Source organism: Pogoniulus pusillus, chromosome 11, assembly GCF_015220805.1.
Source record: "Pogoniulus pusillus isolate bPogPus1 chromosome 11, bPogPus1.pri, whole genome shotgun sequence".
NCBI classification, from domain to species: domain Eukaryota; kingdom Metazoa; phylum Chordata; class Aves; order Piciformes; family Lybiidae; genus Pogoniulus; species Pogoniulus pusillus.
Genome location: NC_087274.1, coordinates 14361186 through 14376853, shown reverse-complemented (window position 1 = coordinate 14376853; position 15668 = coordinate 14361186). Strand labels below are relative to the sequence as shown.

The 15668-nt window shown below is 50.4% G+C and overlaps 1 long non-coding RNA gene across 1 annotated transcript; it reads right to left on the bottom strand.

Moving 5' to 3' along the window:
• Positions 1-913: 913 nt before the first annotated feature.
• LOC135179733 (uncharacterized) lies at positions 914-1723 on the bottom strand. Its single transcript, XR_010304095.1, has 2 exons — positions 1594-1723; positions 914-1148 (listed from the first exon to the last, which is right to left on the bottom strand). It is a non-coding gene; the product is annotated as an uncharacterized LOC135179733 (long non-coding RNA).
• Between the last annotated feature and the right edge of the window lie 13945 nt (positions 1724-15668).

Below are 15668 nucleotides of genomic sequence, written 5' to 3'. Positions count from 1 at the left end.
AGCTTCCAAGGCCAGCTGGGCATTGTGCTGCTGGGCAAGCTGCTGTGGGTGCCCTGCTTGAGCAGTGGTTTGGACTGGCTGATGCGGTTCTGTGAGGTCATGAATGCTGTTGTGTGACCCCTGCAGAGATCACTGCCTAGCAAAGTGAAGAAAGCTCTAAACCTTGCCCTGAAAAGTGCTGCCATCAGTAGGACTCACCAGCACCAGGCCATGAGTGACTGCCACCCTCAGGCACATCCACGCTCACTCTGGGACATGGTTTAACAGCCACGGTGGTTGGACTTGATGATCTTAGGCAAAATTTCTAATGAGAGCAATCCTATGATTTTGTGACTCTGTGAACCCAGCTCTCCCTGAAAGCTGCCCTTGGAGCAGGGTTTCCCTGCAAAACATCACAAGAATATTTCTCAGTCTTGATTTTCACAGTTCCATTAACTTTTCTTGGCCTCCAACAATGAAGCCATGGAGTTAATTTCATTCATTTAACCAGCAAGAAGGGGCTGGGGTGAAAAAAAAGAGACAGCATTGAATTTTTTTTTCACCTGATGGATACAGGACACAGAGCTTACACCCCTGATAAAGGAGCTGTGTCAGCACTCACAACCATCTTGAGCTCTGCAAATAATGACTCACTTGGTTCAATGGTCAGGCTGGAGCAAAATCATGGAGTAAAAAAATGCCTCAAGATTACTCACAAGATGCTGTTGTTGTTTTCTTTTCTAAGTAACAGAGGATGAAGAAGCCAGTTTCAGAAAGTGTTATTTCATAGAATCACAGAATCAACCAGGTTGGAAGAGACCTCTGAGATCATCCAGTCCAACCTAGCACCCAGCCCGATCCAGTCAGCCAGACCATGGCACCGAGTGCCTCATCCAGGCTTTGCTTGTGGAAGCATTCTATTAGGAAACAGAAATGTGGGGGAAATGCTTCAACTTTTCTGTTTATTTCTTAATTTTAACTTTGTCTTTTTGTCCTAGCTGATACTCTTCACATGCTGAGCCTGAACTCCAAAGTCCTGCTGATCATGTTCCCCAGATGGGAACTAGATCTTTTCAGAAATGGGGGATTTTCACAGAGGGTGAATTAGATATGTTCACAAGGAGCAGGGTCTTCATCTCTTCCCGTGATCCCATCTTTGTCCAGGCAAACTGCAAGCAACACAAAAGCAAAGAGCATTACAGCAGACAACAGAGAAGTACCTGCTGGAATACTGATACCACTTCTTAGGAGGGGAATTGGAAGATGAAGAAACATATTAGGAATCACTGCCTCACAGAAAAGGTGATTAGGGGCTGGAATGCACTGCCCAGGCAGGTGGAGTTGCCATCCCTGGAGATCTCTAAGAAAAGATTGGATGGGGCATTTGGTAGCATAGTTTAGCCATGCTCACCATAGTCATGGCCTTAAGTTTTATGCTAGGCTTGATGATCTTGTAGAACTTTTCCAGCCTCAGCAATTCTGTGTTCCAACCAGCACCCGTGAGCAACGTTAGAGTTGTAATTGAGTTGGTCCCTACCTAGCCGGGGGGCCAAAGAGGCCCCCCGGCCTTTGAATCGCCTCCACCATCACCCAGTGCACACCACAAGGACTCACCGGGGACGATCCGAGGACGATCCCTCTGCCCACAATGGGCAAGCTTAGGGCTTCTGCCCTTCCCGGGGCCCATTATAAAGGGGAGTGGGGAGGGAGGGCAAAGTGGTCACACCTGGGGTGGGAGGAGTCTCTAACAGAACCCAGGTGCTCTGAGTTTGGGGGAGAAATGAGTTGTGGGGTGGGAAAGGGGCAGAGAGGGTGGAGTGGGAGGAGACTCTAACAGAACCCAGGTGCTCTGAGTTTGGGGGAGAAATGAGTTGTGGGGTGGGAAAGGGGCAGAGAGGGTGGAGTGGGAGGAGACTCTAACAGAACCCAGGTGCTCTGAGTTTGGGAGAGAAATGAGTTGTGGGGTGGGAAAGGGGCAGAGAGGGTGGAGTGGGAGGAGACTCTAACAGAACCCAGGTGCTCTGAGTTTGGGGGAGAAATGAGTTGTGGGGTGGGAAAGGGGCAGAGAGGGTGGAGTGGGAGGAGACTCTAACAGAACCCAGGTGCTCTGAGTTTGGGAGAGAAATGAGTTGTGGGGTGGGAAAGGGGCAGAGAGGGTGGAAAAGAGGAGGTGGTGTTGCTAGGAGGGAGATGGAAAAGGATGGTGATGAAAAGAGGAAGATGGGGATAAAGGAAGGAGATGGAGAGGAAAGGAGGAGGATGGGGGAGAAGGGAGATTAAAAAATAAAAAGAAAAAACCAAGAAAAATGGATTGTGTTGTTTGCACTGAACCCACCCTCCTCATGACCAACCCTCTGTCATTTCTGCTTGAAGTAGTAACCAGACATCTTCACTGGCTCGCTACATTGGCTGAAGAAGAGCAAGTCACATCTGCCCAAAGAGGAAAAAATGAGAAAATAAAGAGGAAAACTATGAAATAAAAATGGAAAACAAATACAAATTACAAATGTGCATATTCAAAATGTGAGGTCTTTCAGCAAGTTCTCCAGGGCATGTGTTCCTGTGTGACCTGAGCTAGATTTTATGGTCCTGCTCAGGCAGGAGAGTTGGACTTGATGATCTCTGGAGGTCCCTTCCAACACTTGTCATCCTGTCATCCTGTCACATGTAAGCAAGTAATGAGATATTAATTAGAATCAAGGGGCAGCACATGTTAATTAGCTGCCAGAATGAGGAGTTTGCCCAGCTGTTTGTGTAGCAGGAGTCTGCTTTTGTTTCAGCTTTTCAGCCAGAGCCTCTCTTTAAGGCAGCAGAGAGTCTATCAATATTGATATGGCAAAATAATCTCCTCCATGAGTTTTTCAGAAAGATAAGTGAGACCTGTTGGAAGCCTCTGCTGCCAAGCATTGCCCTGATACATGGCTTACAACAGCAACAGCTTTAGAGCAAGCTTTCAAGGCAGTGCAGAGGAGGAGGAGTTCTCAGATAGCCATAACTCACCAACAGCCTGCGCAGCCCAGCCCTTACTCACAAAGACAAACCACTGTCCTCTGGGCTCAGCTCAGGCATGAAGAATAAGGTGAAGGCCAGAGCCATCATCAGACATTTAGAGGAGCAGTGTGCCCATAGTGAAGCTTAGAGTGGGTTCTTCTGGTCAACAGTGACAGTCAGTCCATGAGTCAGAAATACACAGAACAGTTTAGGTTGGAAGGGGCCCTAAAGGCCATCCAGTTCCAACAGCCCTGCCATGGGCAGAGGCACCTCCCACTAGCCCACATTGTTCAAGGCATCATCCAATCTGGCCTGGAACACCTCCAGGGAGAGAGACTCCACATAAAGAGTCCTGTGGTAAGCAGTCTTCGCTTCTACCAACACATGCAATGGGTCTGTGCCCTTGGGTTGGTACCAGTTGAATCCCAGCAGCTGAACTCATACCATCCTCTTGGCAGAGCTGTCTCATTGTCTCTTCAAGCAAGGAAGATAGCCTTTAAACATCTCCAGAGGTTTGTAGGTGATGACAGTGAAGTACTTTGGGATCACCTGAAGAAATGCCTTGTTGAAAATCTTGGCACTATGTTAGTGCAGGCAGTCAGAAGGTCTCTGTCTTTGGGAGGCAGCCTTAGATCAAACTCTCCTTAAGCTGAATTTCTTCTTCTCCTATGCCAATCTCAAAGAGAAGTTACTTCAAGTGAAAAGATAGTAGAGTTTTCAAGGGAGAATAGAAAGGAGGTGTTCCTGAGCAGGAGCAGAGAGATGTCTGAGTTTGCCCCAGCTCTCCATCATAGAAGTCAAGCACTGTGAGATTCACCAACAGATCCCTGCAATCATGGGATCATAGAATTGTTTTAGTTGGAAGAGACCATTAAGGTCAAGCCTAACCCAACATGGCCATCAAACCATATCCCCAGGTGCCATGTCCACCAGGTGACTCCACCAGCTCCCTGACCCATGTGTTCCAATAGCTGGCAATGACTGCCACAGGGATCAGAACATTGTTCCTTTCCACCAGGCATTATTGCTTCTCAAGCCTGCCAGGACTTCACTGCTTGACTGAAGTGCTCTGTGGACCTGGAGGCACTGGATATAGGAACAAATTTGATCATGCAAGAGGTTCAGCCTCAGAAGACAAACCAAGAGCAGCAGAAGTCAGAGGCCATTAGTGACAGCACTAATGAAGGCCACCAGCCAAGTCCCTCCACCAGACAGTATGTTCTGCTCTTGCAGCTTCAACACACTTCTCTTCCTCTTGCTCTTCAAGGGCTGTCTTTTTAGTCTTCACACAAAGCTACTTTGCCTGCTGTCAAGGGTCATGGCTGTGCTGGCCACCAGAGCTCTCCGTGGAGCCCTCTGCTTCCCACAAGGAAGAGAAAGGGAAGGAGGGAGAGAGACTGATGAGGTGGGAAAGAAACTGAGCCAGCTGGGCTGGAGAGAAGAACACTGCCATGGGCTAGAGACACAGAGACACAAAGCAGTGTGGAACCCAGCCCCTGATGACACTGATGGCACCACTGGCAAGGCCCAGCCTGGACTCAGCAGCAGATAGGAATGGGATTCAGGAGCTGGCTTGTGGAAGTGGATTCTGGAGCAGAGGGATGTGGCTGGGAGGCAGAAGGGACAGAGTCTTTCAGGGACATTAGCTAGGGAAGCAGAGGCTTGAGCCTTGGGATCCCTCAGCTTGCTCCTGAAGATGCCCTCCATGGGCTGCCATCCCTTGTTGGGCAGTTGAGGGTCCCCTGTCCTGGCTGCTCATCCCCACAGGTGCTAAAAATGGAAGAGGCTCCTAAAAGCAGACTCCTTTCATCGATGTGGCACAGCAGAGCTCTGCTGACCCAGGGTCAGCCACATTTCCTCAGAGAGGCTGCAAAAGTGATGGGTTTTCATAAGATATTCATAAGAAAAAACTATAGGTTGAATCAGCACAGAAAAAAACTACAGAGAAAAACACACACACACAGAGAAGATAAACCAATGACAAGCAGAAAATGGCACAGCTTTGAAAAGCTCTGAGTGATTAGAAAGAAACCAGCATGAAAGTCTCTAGATGACCTAAGCTATGCCCTGCTAATGTTCCAGCAGCCCAACAGCCATTTCCCTTGCCCTTCTCCTTTGGGATTCTCTGCTGCAGCACTTCTTGCTCCTTGAATTCCCAGAGCTTCTAACAAAGCTGTGGTCTGGTGGCACAAACAATGACACTATTATAGAACTTAGCCTGCAGCAAGAGATGCAGCAAGGAGACACCAAATATTTACCTTAGGGGGGAGGGGAAAAAGGAAAAATATCATTTCATAAACCAAAAAATGGTTCCCTTGGCCCTTAAAATAAGTTTTGAAACTACTGCAGTAATTACAGAGCACAGCAGGTAGTGCCAAATCCCCTGAGCCTGTGGCTGACCCACCACTTCTGCAGTCCACCTCAGCCTTCAGCCTGTGGCACAGTGACCGAGTCCCACTGATGGGAAGCTCTGACTGATGGTCAGCTGCTGTCTTTCAGTGGGTGTTCAGAGGGAAGCTCTGGACCCACCAATCTGGGTAGCTGTGTTGACCTGATAGAGGGTAGAGGAGGTTTACAGCAGGGTCTGGAGGTGAGACCCACGGGCCAAGGCTCACTGGATGAACTTCAGCAAGGCCAAGTGCCAAGGCCTGCACCTTGGTCACACCAACCCCATGGCAAGATACAGACCTGGGGATGTGTGGCTGGAAAGCTGCAACTGGGAAAGGGAGCTGGGGATGTTGGTTGACAGATGACTGAACACCGAGCCAGCAGTGCCCAAGTGGCCAAGAAGGCCAATGGCATCCTGGCGTGGATCAGAAACAGGGTGGCAGGGACAGGAAGGGATCCACACCCTCTGCTTAGCACTGGGGAGGCCACACCTTGAGTGCTGTGTTCAGCTCTGGGCCCCTCACTGCAGGAAGGACCTCGAGGGGCTGGAGCCTGTCCAGATCAGGGCAGTGAGGCTGGAGAAGGGCCTGGAGCAGCTGGGTGTGAAGAGGGGCTGGGGGAGCAGAGGAGGCTAAGGGCAGATTTCCCAGAGCAGTGCTGGAGTGGCCATCCCTGGGGGCCTTCCATCGCCATCCCTGTGCTCCTGAATCCACTTCCAGAACCCAGCATTAACTAAAGGCCACACAAGTTGCCAAGGAGCTCCAGATCCCCATGTGATGCAAATCAGCATTCTCCTTTGGTTGGGGTGGGACAGCTACCACAGAATCATTTGGGTTGGAAGAGACCTTTAAGATCACCAAGTCCAAGTGTTACCCCAGCACTGCCAGGTCATGGCTGAGCTGTGTCCCTCAGCACCACAGCCCTGCTCTGTCCTCCCTGGCTTACAGCTCTTGAGTGTTAATGGAGATAACGAGGCAGAGCAAGAGCCGTGGGCCACAAGGAAGAGTTGGGACAACTCTGTTCTATGACCTGTCACACAATATGGAAGTGCTGTCAGAGCTCCAGCAGCACAGCAGCAGGTGCCAGTCCCCTCAGCAACTGTTTTAATGAGGAGTCTCCCACGTGTGCGTGGGGCAGGGAGCCCTTGGCAGCTGCTGAAGGAGAGTCCCAGGACACACCAACATGACAGAGAAATGCCAGCCTCATTAGCAGCAGATGGAAGCCCAGCAAGAGATATCTTCTGGAAGCATAGAGGATGATCACATTAGCTGTGAATGCTGTGCTAGAGACTGGCACAGCAGGAAAAATGTGATCTAGAAGTGTCCTACAAGGGTATGTGTGTGGCTTGAGGAGGCACAGCTGGTGATACAGGTCCTAGTGTGATAGATGTGGCATGGGCATCAGTCCAATGAGGAGCAACCAGATCCTTCCTGTCTGCCCTGAGAGCTTCCCAAGTGACTGCTTCTATTCCATGAGAAGGGATCTGGCAGTGCCCTTTGAGACCTAACATCCTTGTAGTGGGACTGAACGAAGAGAGCCCAGCTCTGAGAGAGGCACACACTGCTCACAGACACTCCAGAGTGGAACCTTCTAGGGCAAATGAATGCTCTCAGCCAGGCTTTGGTCTTGTCATCTCACTGCTTTGATCCCTCCAGCTCCTGGCTTAGAAAGTTTATCACATGGCAACTTAGTTTTAGGCCCTTTGGGACATGAACTGCTCTGACTTTGATATGAGAACTTCCCAGGGGACTCTGGTCAGCTGCAGTTAAACATCTAAACCAGCCCTCCAGCTGCTGTTAGGGCACACTTTGGGCATACAGCTCTAAGGGTGTGCTGCCACTGAGATGCCTAAGACAGGGACTCCTGCATTTAGCTATAATCATAGAATCACAGAATGGAAGGCTCCTTAAAGACCATCCAGTTCCAACCTCCTGCCACAGGCAGGGACACCTCCCACTAGACCAAGGACTCATCCAGCCTGGTCTTGGGACACTGCCAGGCATGAGGCATACCCTGACAAAAGCTAAACTTCTGTCCTGCTGGCATGGCACCTTCCCCTATTTGCTCTTCTGGTGACACAGAGAGTCATAGAATGTTAGAGTGGTTTGGGCTGACAGACACCTTAAAGACCATCTAGTTCCTACCCCTACCATGGGCAGGGACACCTCCCATCAGCACAGCTTGCTCAAGGCATCATCCAGCCTGGCCTTGAACATCTCCACAGAGGGGACATCCACAACCTCTCTGGGCAACCTGTGCCAGTGACTGCCCATCCTCACTGCAAAGAATGTCATCCTAATATCTAATGGAGAGCAGAGTGGAAGCCACCAAGCAGCTCTTAAGGGTCGCTGAGTTGGCTTGTCCTGAGTGCAGTGCTTGCAGCCTCTCTGGGTTTGCATTTTAACCTGATTTTCTACAGCTCTTCACATTCTTCCTGTTTTTTATTATGGTTGGAAATATTAGATTCCAGGCTCTTCATGTTAATTCTTCCCTGTCACACTTCCCCTGCCTCTGTGCCCCTGGCCAAATGATCCCAGGGTATCAGCTGCTTTGTCTCGCAGAGAATATTCTGCTTGTAGAAGCTCATCTTTATTTATCAGGAATTGTGTCGACAAGCCTTTAAAAACCCAGCTGATCTCTATTGCCTGCTTACTGAAAAATCAAAAGAGCCTGCAGGAAATCGGGTAGAACAACCATTAGATTAAATAAAAGCTGCTTCCTTCCATCTCCCTCCAGTCCCTAATCTTCTCGGCAGAGCGCGGAACGCTCGCTGCGTTAATCTATGGCACACGGGAGGCTGTGCTCGTGGGCTGGAATGAGAGCAGCTCCTATCCAGGATAATTGAGCAACACATTTTATTGTCCTCATCGTTTTCACAAGCTACATTGTCTTTTTGGAGAGAGGTGGGGTAGGGGAAAGGGGAGGGAGGATTTTCTGCATTGCTGAGCCCAGGGGGAAATAAAAGTTCCTCCCACCGGCTCTGTGGCAAAGATGTTCCCAGCAGCTGATGCTGTGAGCCTCTGGCAGCAGGTAGCAGGGAAATTCCAGCCTGTCCTGGGCAGCTCTCCATGCTGCAAGGCTGTAGGCAGCAGCCACAACCCATCTGAATTTTTAATGAAGTGAAAAATTGAAAAGAACAAGTGAAAATGTCTGAGGACAAAGCCGCACGAGGCAATCCGACCTTCATTTCCTGGACCACTGGAGCTCTACAGCACTGCTCTCCATCCTCCAGGAGAGGACTTGAGGTTCAAGTGCCAGATGTGGGTGCTCACCTTAAGTTTGAGGAGGGCAGATTTAGACTGGAGATTTTACCTTTTAAACTGAAGGTAAGGAGACACTGGGCACAGGTTGCCCAGGGAGGCTGTGGATGCCCCTGCCAGGCTGGATGAAGCCTTGAGCACTCTGGGCTGGTGGGAGGTGTCCCTGCCCACGGCAAGGCTTGGCACTGGATGGTCTTTAAGGTCCTTTCCAACCTAACCCACTCTGTGAGTCTGTGATTCTCTCCTCAGTTCCACCCCACCACCCCCAGTCCATCTGTCCCCGGTGACTCTGCCTTTCTATAACCTCAGAGTTAAATCTCCCTCTTCACAGCTGCATGTTCTGAGAAGATCTGCAGAAACATCAGAGCAGAGAAGTGTCCTAAAGACCTGAGATGTCATCTTTCAGAGACTGACCTTACTGCATAGACTTAAGAACTGCATTTTTTCACTCTGGGTCCAGATTTTCTCTCCCTAAGTGATCTGCTGGTGCTGTGGATGCTGTAGGCTGGGAATACAAAGTCACAGCCTCCACAGACTTGTGGACAGGATCTTTTTCTCTCAGCAGATTCCTAAGGTGCTCAACCACACAGGAGAAAGCCAGATCTGCTGCCTGCCTGGAGACAGAGAGAAGATGACAGAAGGGTTTACTGCAAATTGATTAGAGAGGAAGGAGGCAAAGATTGGCAGCTACCAGTGTCAAAGACACCTGAGGTGTCAGTGTCTGGGGCTTGCTGTGCCCCTGTACCTGTGTACATAGGTGAGGCCAGTACCCAGCCCACAGCAATGAACCTTGCTGAGGAACAGAGAGAAGAAACTGGCATCAGCTCCCAGTTCACTCTTATCATCTTCTGGGCTAAAGCTGCCTCTCAAGTGACTAAACCAGAGTGTGCCTGGCTGCTTCCACCCAGCCAGCAGCACTGGCCTTTGCTGGGGAGACTGGCCCACAGGCCCCATTTACTGGTGCCACCAAGTGAGCACCCTCAGTTAGACAGAGTAACATCAACTTTGGAGTAGTCTGGATTCTCCCTTTGTACAAAGGCTCCATGCCTGAGGGACAGCCTCCTACCCAGTGTCACAAGAGCTTTTCCCACCACATGCATCCATGGATTGCCCAGTCACTTCCCAGTGGGACTGATAGGCCAGAGACGTGGGGATAAAGCTGTGTAGATCTGAGTGCCTAAGCCTTGTGTAGGCTAAGGGCCACATCTCACTGAACCAGACCTTGCTGATGAGGGAAGGGAAAAGGTGGCAGTCTGGCATCTCACAGTTGATGTACACCTCCTGAATCTCAGATCCTGGAGTTGAGCAATCACCAGAGGATCAGAGAATCTGTTTCAAAGGACCACAGCAGAAATGCTGTCTTTGTCAGCACTGCTGGCAGGAAGAAGACCAGGGTGGCTATTTTTATTGACTGGTTTGGTTTGGTTTACACTGTCTGGGGGAGCTGTTGGCTCCATCTGTGGAAGTGTGATGAGATGAACCAAGGATTTACACCAAAGACAAGAGGAAAGGTTCTGCCTTTTGTTTGAAGCAAAGTTCATCTATATTTAGTCTGACAGGCATGATCCAGAGGGCTGAGCTAGCTGAGAAAGATGTGATCGGGGCCAAAACCTTGTTGTCTGGTGAAAGACCAGGAACAGATTCGAGTAGGAGAAAGTATTGGAGCAGCTGGGAAGCTGTCTGGGGAGCAGAACTTCTGAAATGCAGCCCTGTTAGGTGACATTTGGGACATCAGTTTCCACCTCATCAGCAAACCCCAGGAGATGAAAATGAATGAGATAGAAACATGAATGCTTGGGGACCTGGCGCCATTTACACCAAGACACTCACACGGTGCCTTTAAAAACCCCATGAAGGTACAGACCTGCAGCAAGTCCACTCCTGCAGCATGGACAAGAAATTGCAGGCTCCCCCTAGGCCTGGGTGCTCAAGGCCACATCCAGCCTGGTTTCTCTTCTCTTTAGGAGAACAGAGCTTGTCCCTCATTGACAAACTCTTATTTGCACATCAGTAGGATTCAGGAGTTGGATGCTGGAGCTGGCTTCAGTAACACAGGGATGGAAGGCAGAAGGGACACCAGCCAGTGAAGAAGAGGCTTGACACTGGGGATCCCTTGGCTTGCTCCCGAAGGTGATGTCCCTGGGTAGAAGTCATTTCCTTAACTTTGTTGTGTGTCCAGTGAAGCTCCACAAGGTGAAAAGAAGCCAGAAATTCACAGCTGGAGCAATAATGTGCAGATGTGTGATGTTAAGGACAAACACATGCCCAGAGACAAGGTGGCCCCCTCTCTCCTCTCCATCCAGCAGCCTCTCTCTGTGCAAGTCTAGCAGCCTTTGTTCGGCAGCATTTGCTAACTGTTATTTGCCATTCAAGAAGCTGATCTATCTATTCCATGTGTGTCAGAGTGGAACGTTTCATTAAAAGCAATCTCTGGTACACAGAGCTCGAACAAACAGGCAGTGGGATGTTGCAGGAAGCAATTACTCTCCTTTGTCAGACAAAACAGAGCAGGGAAGCAGTGGGTTGGGTCTGGGATGGTGACAATTCACAACCAGGACTATGAAAAACCCCTCAGGCTGAGAACAAGTTGTCAGTGCAGGCTTTGGTGACATGGGAAGCTCAGAAAGTGGAGCTGATTGAAAGCGGGGAGCTTTTCCTAGGAGAAATTTCTAAGTGAGACAGAATTGTCAAGCTCTCTGTTTAGAAGTTCCCAGGCAACAGCTGGAACCCCAAATCAACCTTTTTTCTTTTGGATTAGGGTGCAGTTTAGCTCTGTTTTGAAACTGAAAGGTTCAGGGCTGGTGTTGCCTCCTCCATGTTTCCCTTGGTGGTAAAGCAGCAATCAGGGGCAGGGGGGTTTGTACATGTTTTTTGCACATGAAAGGAAATGTTCCAGACAATTCCTCAGCTCTCCTGCACCTTTCAGAGCCTGTCACTTTCTCTCTGCAAGATGCACAGGCTGAACGGGTGGGCAGAGGCCAACGGGATGAGATTTAACAAGGCCAAGTGCAGGGTTCTACACTTTGGCCACAACAACCCCCGGCAGTGCTACAGGCTGGGGACAGAGTGGCTGAGAGCAGGCCAGGCAGAGAGGGGACCTGGGGATACTGGCAGAGAGTAGCTGAACATGAGGCAGCAATGTGCCCAGGTGGGCAGCAGAGCCAATGGCATCCTGGGCTGCATCAGGGACAGTGTGGCCAGTAGGACAACAGAAGTTATTCTTCCCCTGTACTCGGCACTGCTCAGGCCACACCTTGAGTGCTGTGTCCAGTTCTGGGCCCCTCAATTCAAGAGAGATGTTGAGGTACTGGAATGTGTCCAGAGAAGGGCAACGAAGTTGGTGAAGGGCCTGGAGCACAGCCCTGTGAGAAGAGGCCGAGGGAGCTGGGGGTGTGCAGCCTGCAGAAGAGGAGGCTCAGGGGTGACCTCATAGCTGTCTACAGTTACCTGAAGGGAGGCTGTGGCCAGGTGGGGTTGGTGCCTTTATTTGTTATTTGGAAACAAAAAAAAAAAAGGAATTGAAGATTTTTGGGGAAAGAGAGAATCCATTAAATATTTTGCTTGGCTTCTCTTCAGCAGAGTTTCAAACCAAAATCAACAGAATGGATGTTTTCTGTGGTCATCTTTTGAGCCATCAGATCTCAAAACCCTGAGCAGTAACAGCAATATGTAGAACCAGTGAGGCTGGGAAAGCCCTCTAAGGTCCTTGAGTCCAACACCCACCCAACACCACCATGGCCACTAAACCACATCCCCAGGTGCCATGGCCACATCTTCCTGAACACCTCCAGGCATGGGGACTCCATCACCTCCCTGGGCAGGTGACTGACCACTGCTCCACTGCCTGCCCACTCTTGCAGGAAGGAAACTGTTCTTCTTGTCCAACCTGAACCTCCCCAGAACAACTCAAGGCTGCTTCCTCTTGTCCTGTCACTTGTTGCATGTCAGCAGAGCCCAATCCCCATCTGGCTCCAGCCTCCTTTCAGGGAGCTGTAGAGGGCAATGAGCTCTGCCCTCAGCCTCCACTTCTTCACACTAAACACCTCCCAGCTCCCTCAGCTGCTCCTCCTCTGGAGAACTCTGCTCTCCAGACCCTTCCCCAGCTTTGATGCCCTTTTCTGGACCCACTCCAGCCCTTCAATGTCCTTATTGTGCAAAGCCCCAGCAATAATTTCACACAGATCAGACCCAGTCTGCATGGAGAGCTGGGGCTGTAAAACCAGAGGAGAGCTCAATAGAAGCTGCCTTTGACAAGAAAACCAAACAAACCTGAATTTGCTGTTGAGTTGCTGCTGATGTCAAAACCTAGCATGTGGTGACACCTTGCAACCCCATTGCTAGGGAGTGGCTCTGGTCTGGACCTCTGTCTTTGCTGGGTCCAGAGTGGTCTGGACACATCTACTGAGCTTGGAGCTAGTGAAGGCTGTCAGGTGACAGGGTTAACCTGTCCAGTGCTGTCACTTCATTTGTCCCAGTTCCGTTTTCCTGCCATCTCCAGTGTCCTGCAGACCTACTTTGACACCTTGCCTCTCCACTTGCCAGCTCTTCACATCTCCAAGGCTTCATGCATGCCTCAGTTTCCCTCACTGAGCTGCCCTGCCCCATTTGCCCCCACCTCACACACAAGACATCAGCTTCCCCAGGTTGTCCTCTGTCTGCTTGTCACTTGGCACTCTCTCACTGCAGACTCCTGCACCCTGATAATGTGTCCTGTCTCCCACCCCTCATCTCCTCCCCATTGACTGTGCATGTAGGAAGCAACAGATCTTTCTCCTCCTGGTGGGGGTTCTCCTCCAAGGTGGGGGCCTTTGCTGGACCGGTGTGTGCCTGCTGTGCTTTGGTTGCTGGGCACATGCTGACCACAGCAGGATGTCTTGAGCCAGCAGCAGTGTCCTTCTTCAAAGCAGAGGGCTTGATGTCTGCCTCAGAGGGGGCTCTGCTGGTTTCTCTTGGGATTAAGCATTCAGCTCAAGCAGCTGCAGAGGAATTACTGACTCCAGGCTTGGTGGTGTCACCCTGGCACTGTGATTGTGATGTTCAGGTAGGCAGCAGAAGTTCCTACCATGCTGTGCTTTTCTTTTGCTTCCTCAGGGATGCTGCTGCTGTGATTCAAATACTGCTAACTGGGCCATACTGGGAAGAGTCCACTCACAGGAACCAGGGCCCTTATGAAGCCAAGTCAGAGATACCCCTGGTAATGCAGATGTGGTACATTCAGAGGTCACCCCTGCCCTTTGCACGGTCATGACTGCAGTTGTCTGGCAGCAGATCTTTCCTGTGGCTGCTGGACACTTCCAGGTCTGCTTTCTTCATAGCACCAGAGTTCACCATGGTCCTGTGTATGGATCTGGGCTAGACCAGAACCCATTGTGCTCAGAGCTGTCCTTGCCCAGCTGGGGCTCAGCTCACTGAGACACCTTCTGTACTTCAGGGCAGCTTTGCACAGCCAAGGGCTGCTGCTAGCAGGGAGAAGCTGATGGGCACACTTCCTGACAAGGGTTGGCTGCAGAAAGGCTCTGGCATGAGTCTCTTTAGGAGCAGCTAAGGGAGCTGGGGGGGGTTCAGTCTGAAGAAGAGAAGGCCGAAGGCAGACCTCATTGCCCTCTACAGCTCCCTGAAAGGAGGTTGAAGCCAGCTGGGGATTGGTCTCTTTTCACATGCAAAAAGTGATAGGACAAGAGGAAACAGCCTCAAGTGGTGCCAGGGAAGGTTCAGGTTGGATATCAGGAACAATTCCTTCCCAGCAAGGGTGCTCGGGCACTGGCACAGGGAGCTGCTGGAGTCCACTGCCTGGATGTGGTGCTGAGGGACCTGGTTTAGTGCTGGTGGCTCAGCAGCAGTGCTGGGATTGTGAGCTCTGGGTGAGGGGTTGGACTTAATGACCTCAAGTCTCTTCACCCTCAACAGCTGCATGACTTCTGTGCCTACAGTACAGAAGCTAGGAGAATTAGATGAAGCAAGTAAGAAAACTTCAGAAAACACCTTAGGTGGAGGTGCTTTATACTGCAGAAAGCAAAGCTCAGCACCTTGTAGCAAACCAATGAGCTAGCAAAAACAAACCCAAAAGAAACCACCACAAAATACTTTTTCTCTCTTGAGAAGCAATGAGAAATAATGTTTTTTTGCAACCACAGAGGTGCAACATTCCCAATGGAGTAGAAGTGTCTCTAAGCACTTTCATCTCAGCATCTACCCACCAGAAGCCCCTGGTCATGCTGCATTCTCCCTTTCATCACTTCACTGTTGGTTCCTGTCAGATGATTGTGTTTTAAAGCTGATAAGAAAAGAGGCTTGCACTGGAGTTTGTTCAGTCATACTCAAACTGACATGTGGCTAGAATAGAGACTTTCTTTTCCTTTTGAATTGAATCAAAATTGACTCAAAGGTCCCACTTTTCCTTGGCAAATACCCTGGGCCTGTCTCAAGTTATCTGAGCTCTTGTGCAGAAGTTCATAGACTCGCAGAATCATTGTAACTGGAAATGTCCTTCCAGATCACCCAGTCCAACCATCCTCTAACTCTGCCAAGGCTGCTGCTAAGCCATGGCTCTCAGCACTACAGCTCTGCATCTTATAAACACCTCCAGAGATGGGGATTCAGCCACCTCCCTGGGCAGCCAGTGCCAGGCTTTGAGAAGTTTATAATGTACAATCTAAACCTTCCCTGGTGCAAATTGAGGCCCCTTTCTCTTACCCTGTTGCTTGTTCTTTAGGAGCAGAGCCCAAGCCCCATCTGACTCCAGCCTCCTCTCAGAGAGCTGTAGAGGGCAATGAGGTCTGCCCTCAGCCTCTTCTTCTCCAGGCTAAACACCCCCAGCTCCCTCAGCTGCTCCTGCCCAGCCCTGTTCTCAACTCTCCACCAGCTTTACTGCCCTTCTCTGGACCCACTTCATCACTTCAAAGCCCTTCTGGAGTGAGTGCCCCAAAATAGCATGCAAAGTGTGGCCTCACCAGCGCCCAGTGCAGGGTAGCAATCACTGCTGTAGTTCTGCTGTCCCAGGCTAGGATGCTGATGGTCTTCTTGGCCACCTGACCACACTGCCTCATTTTC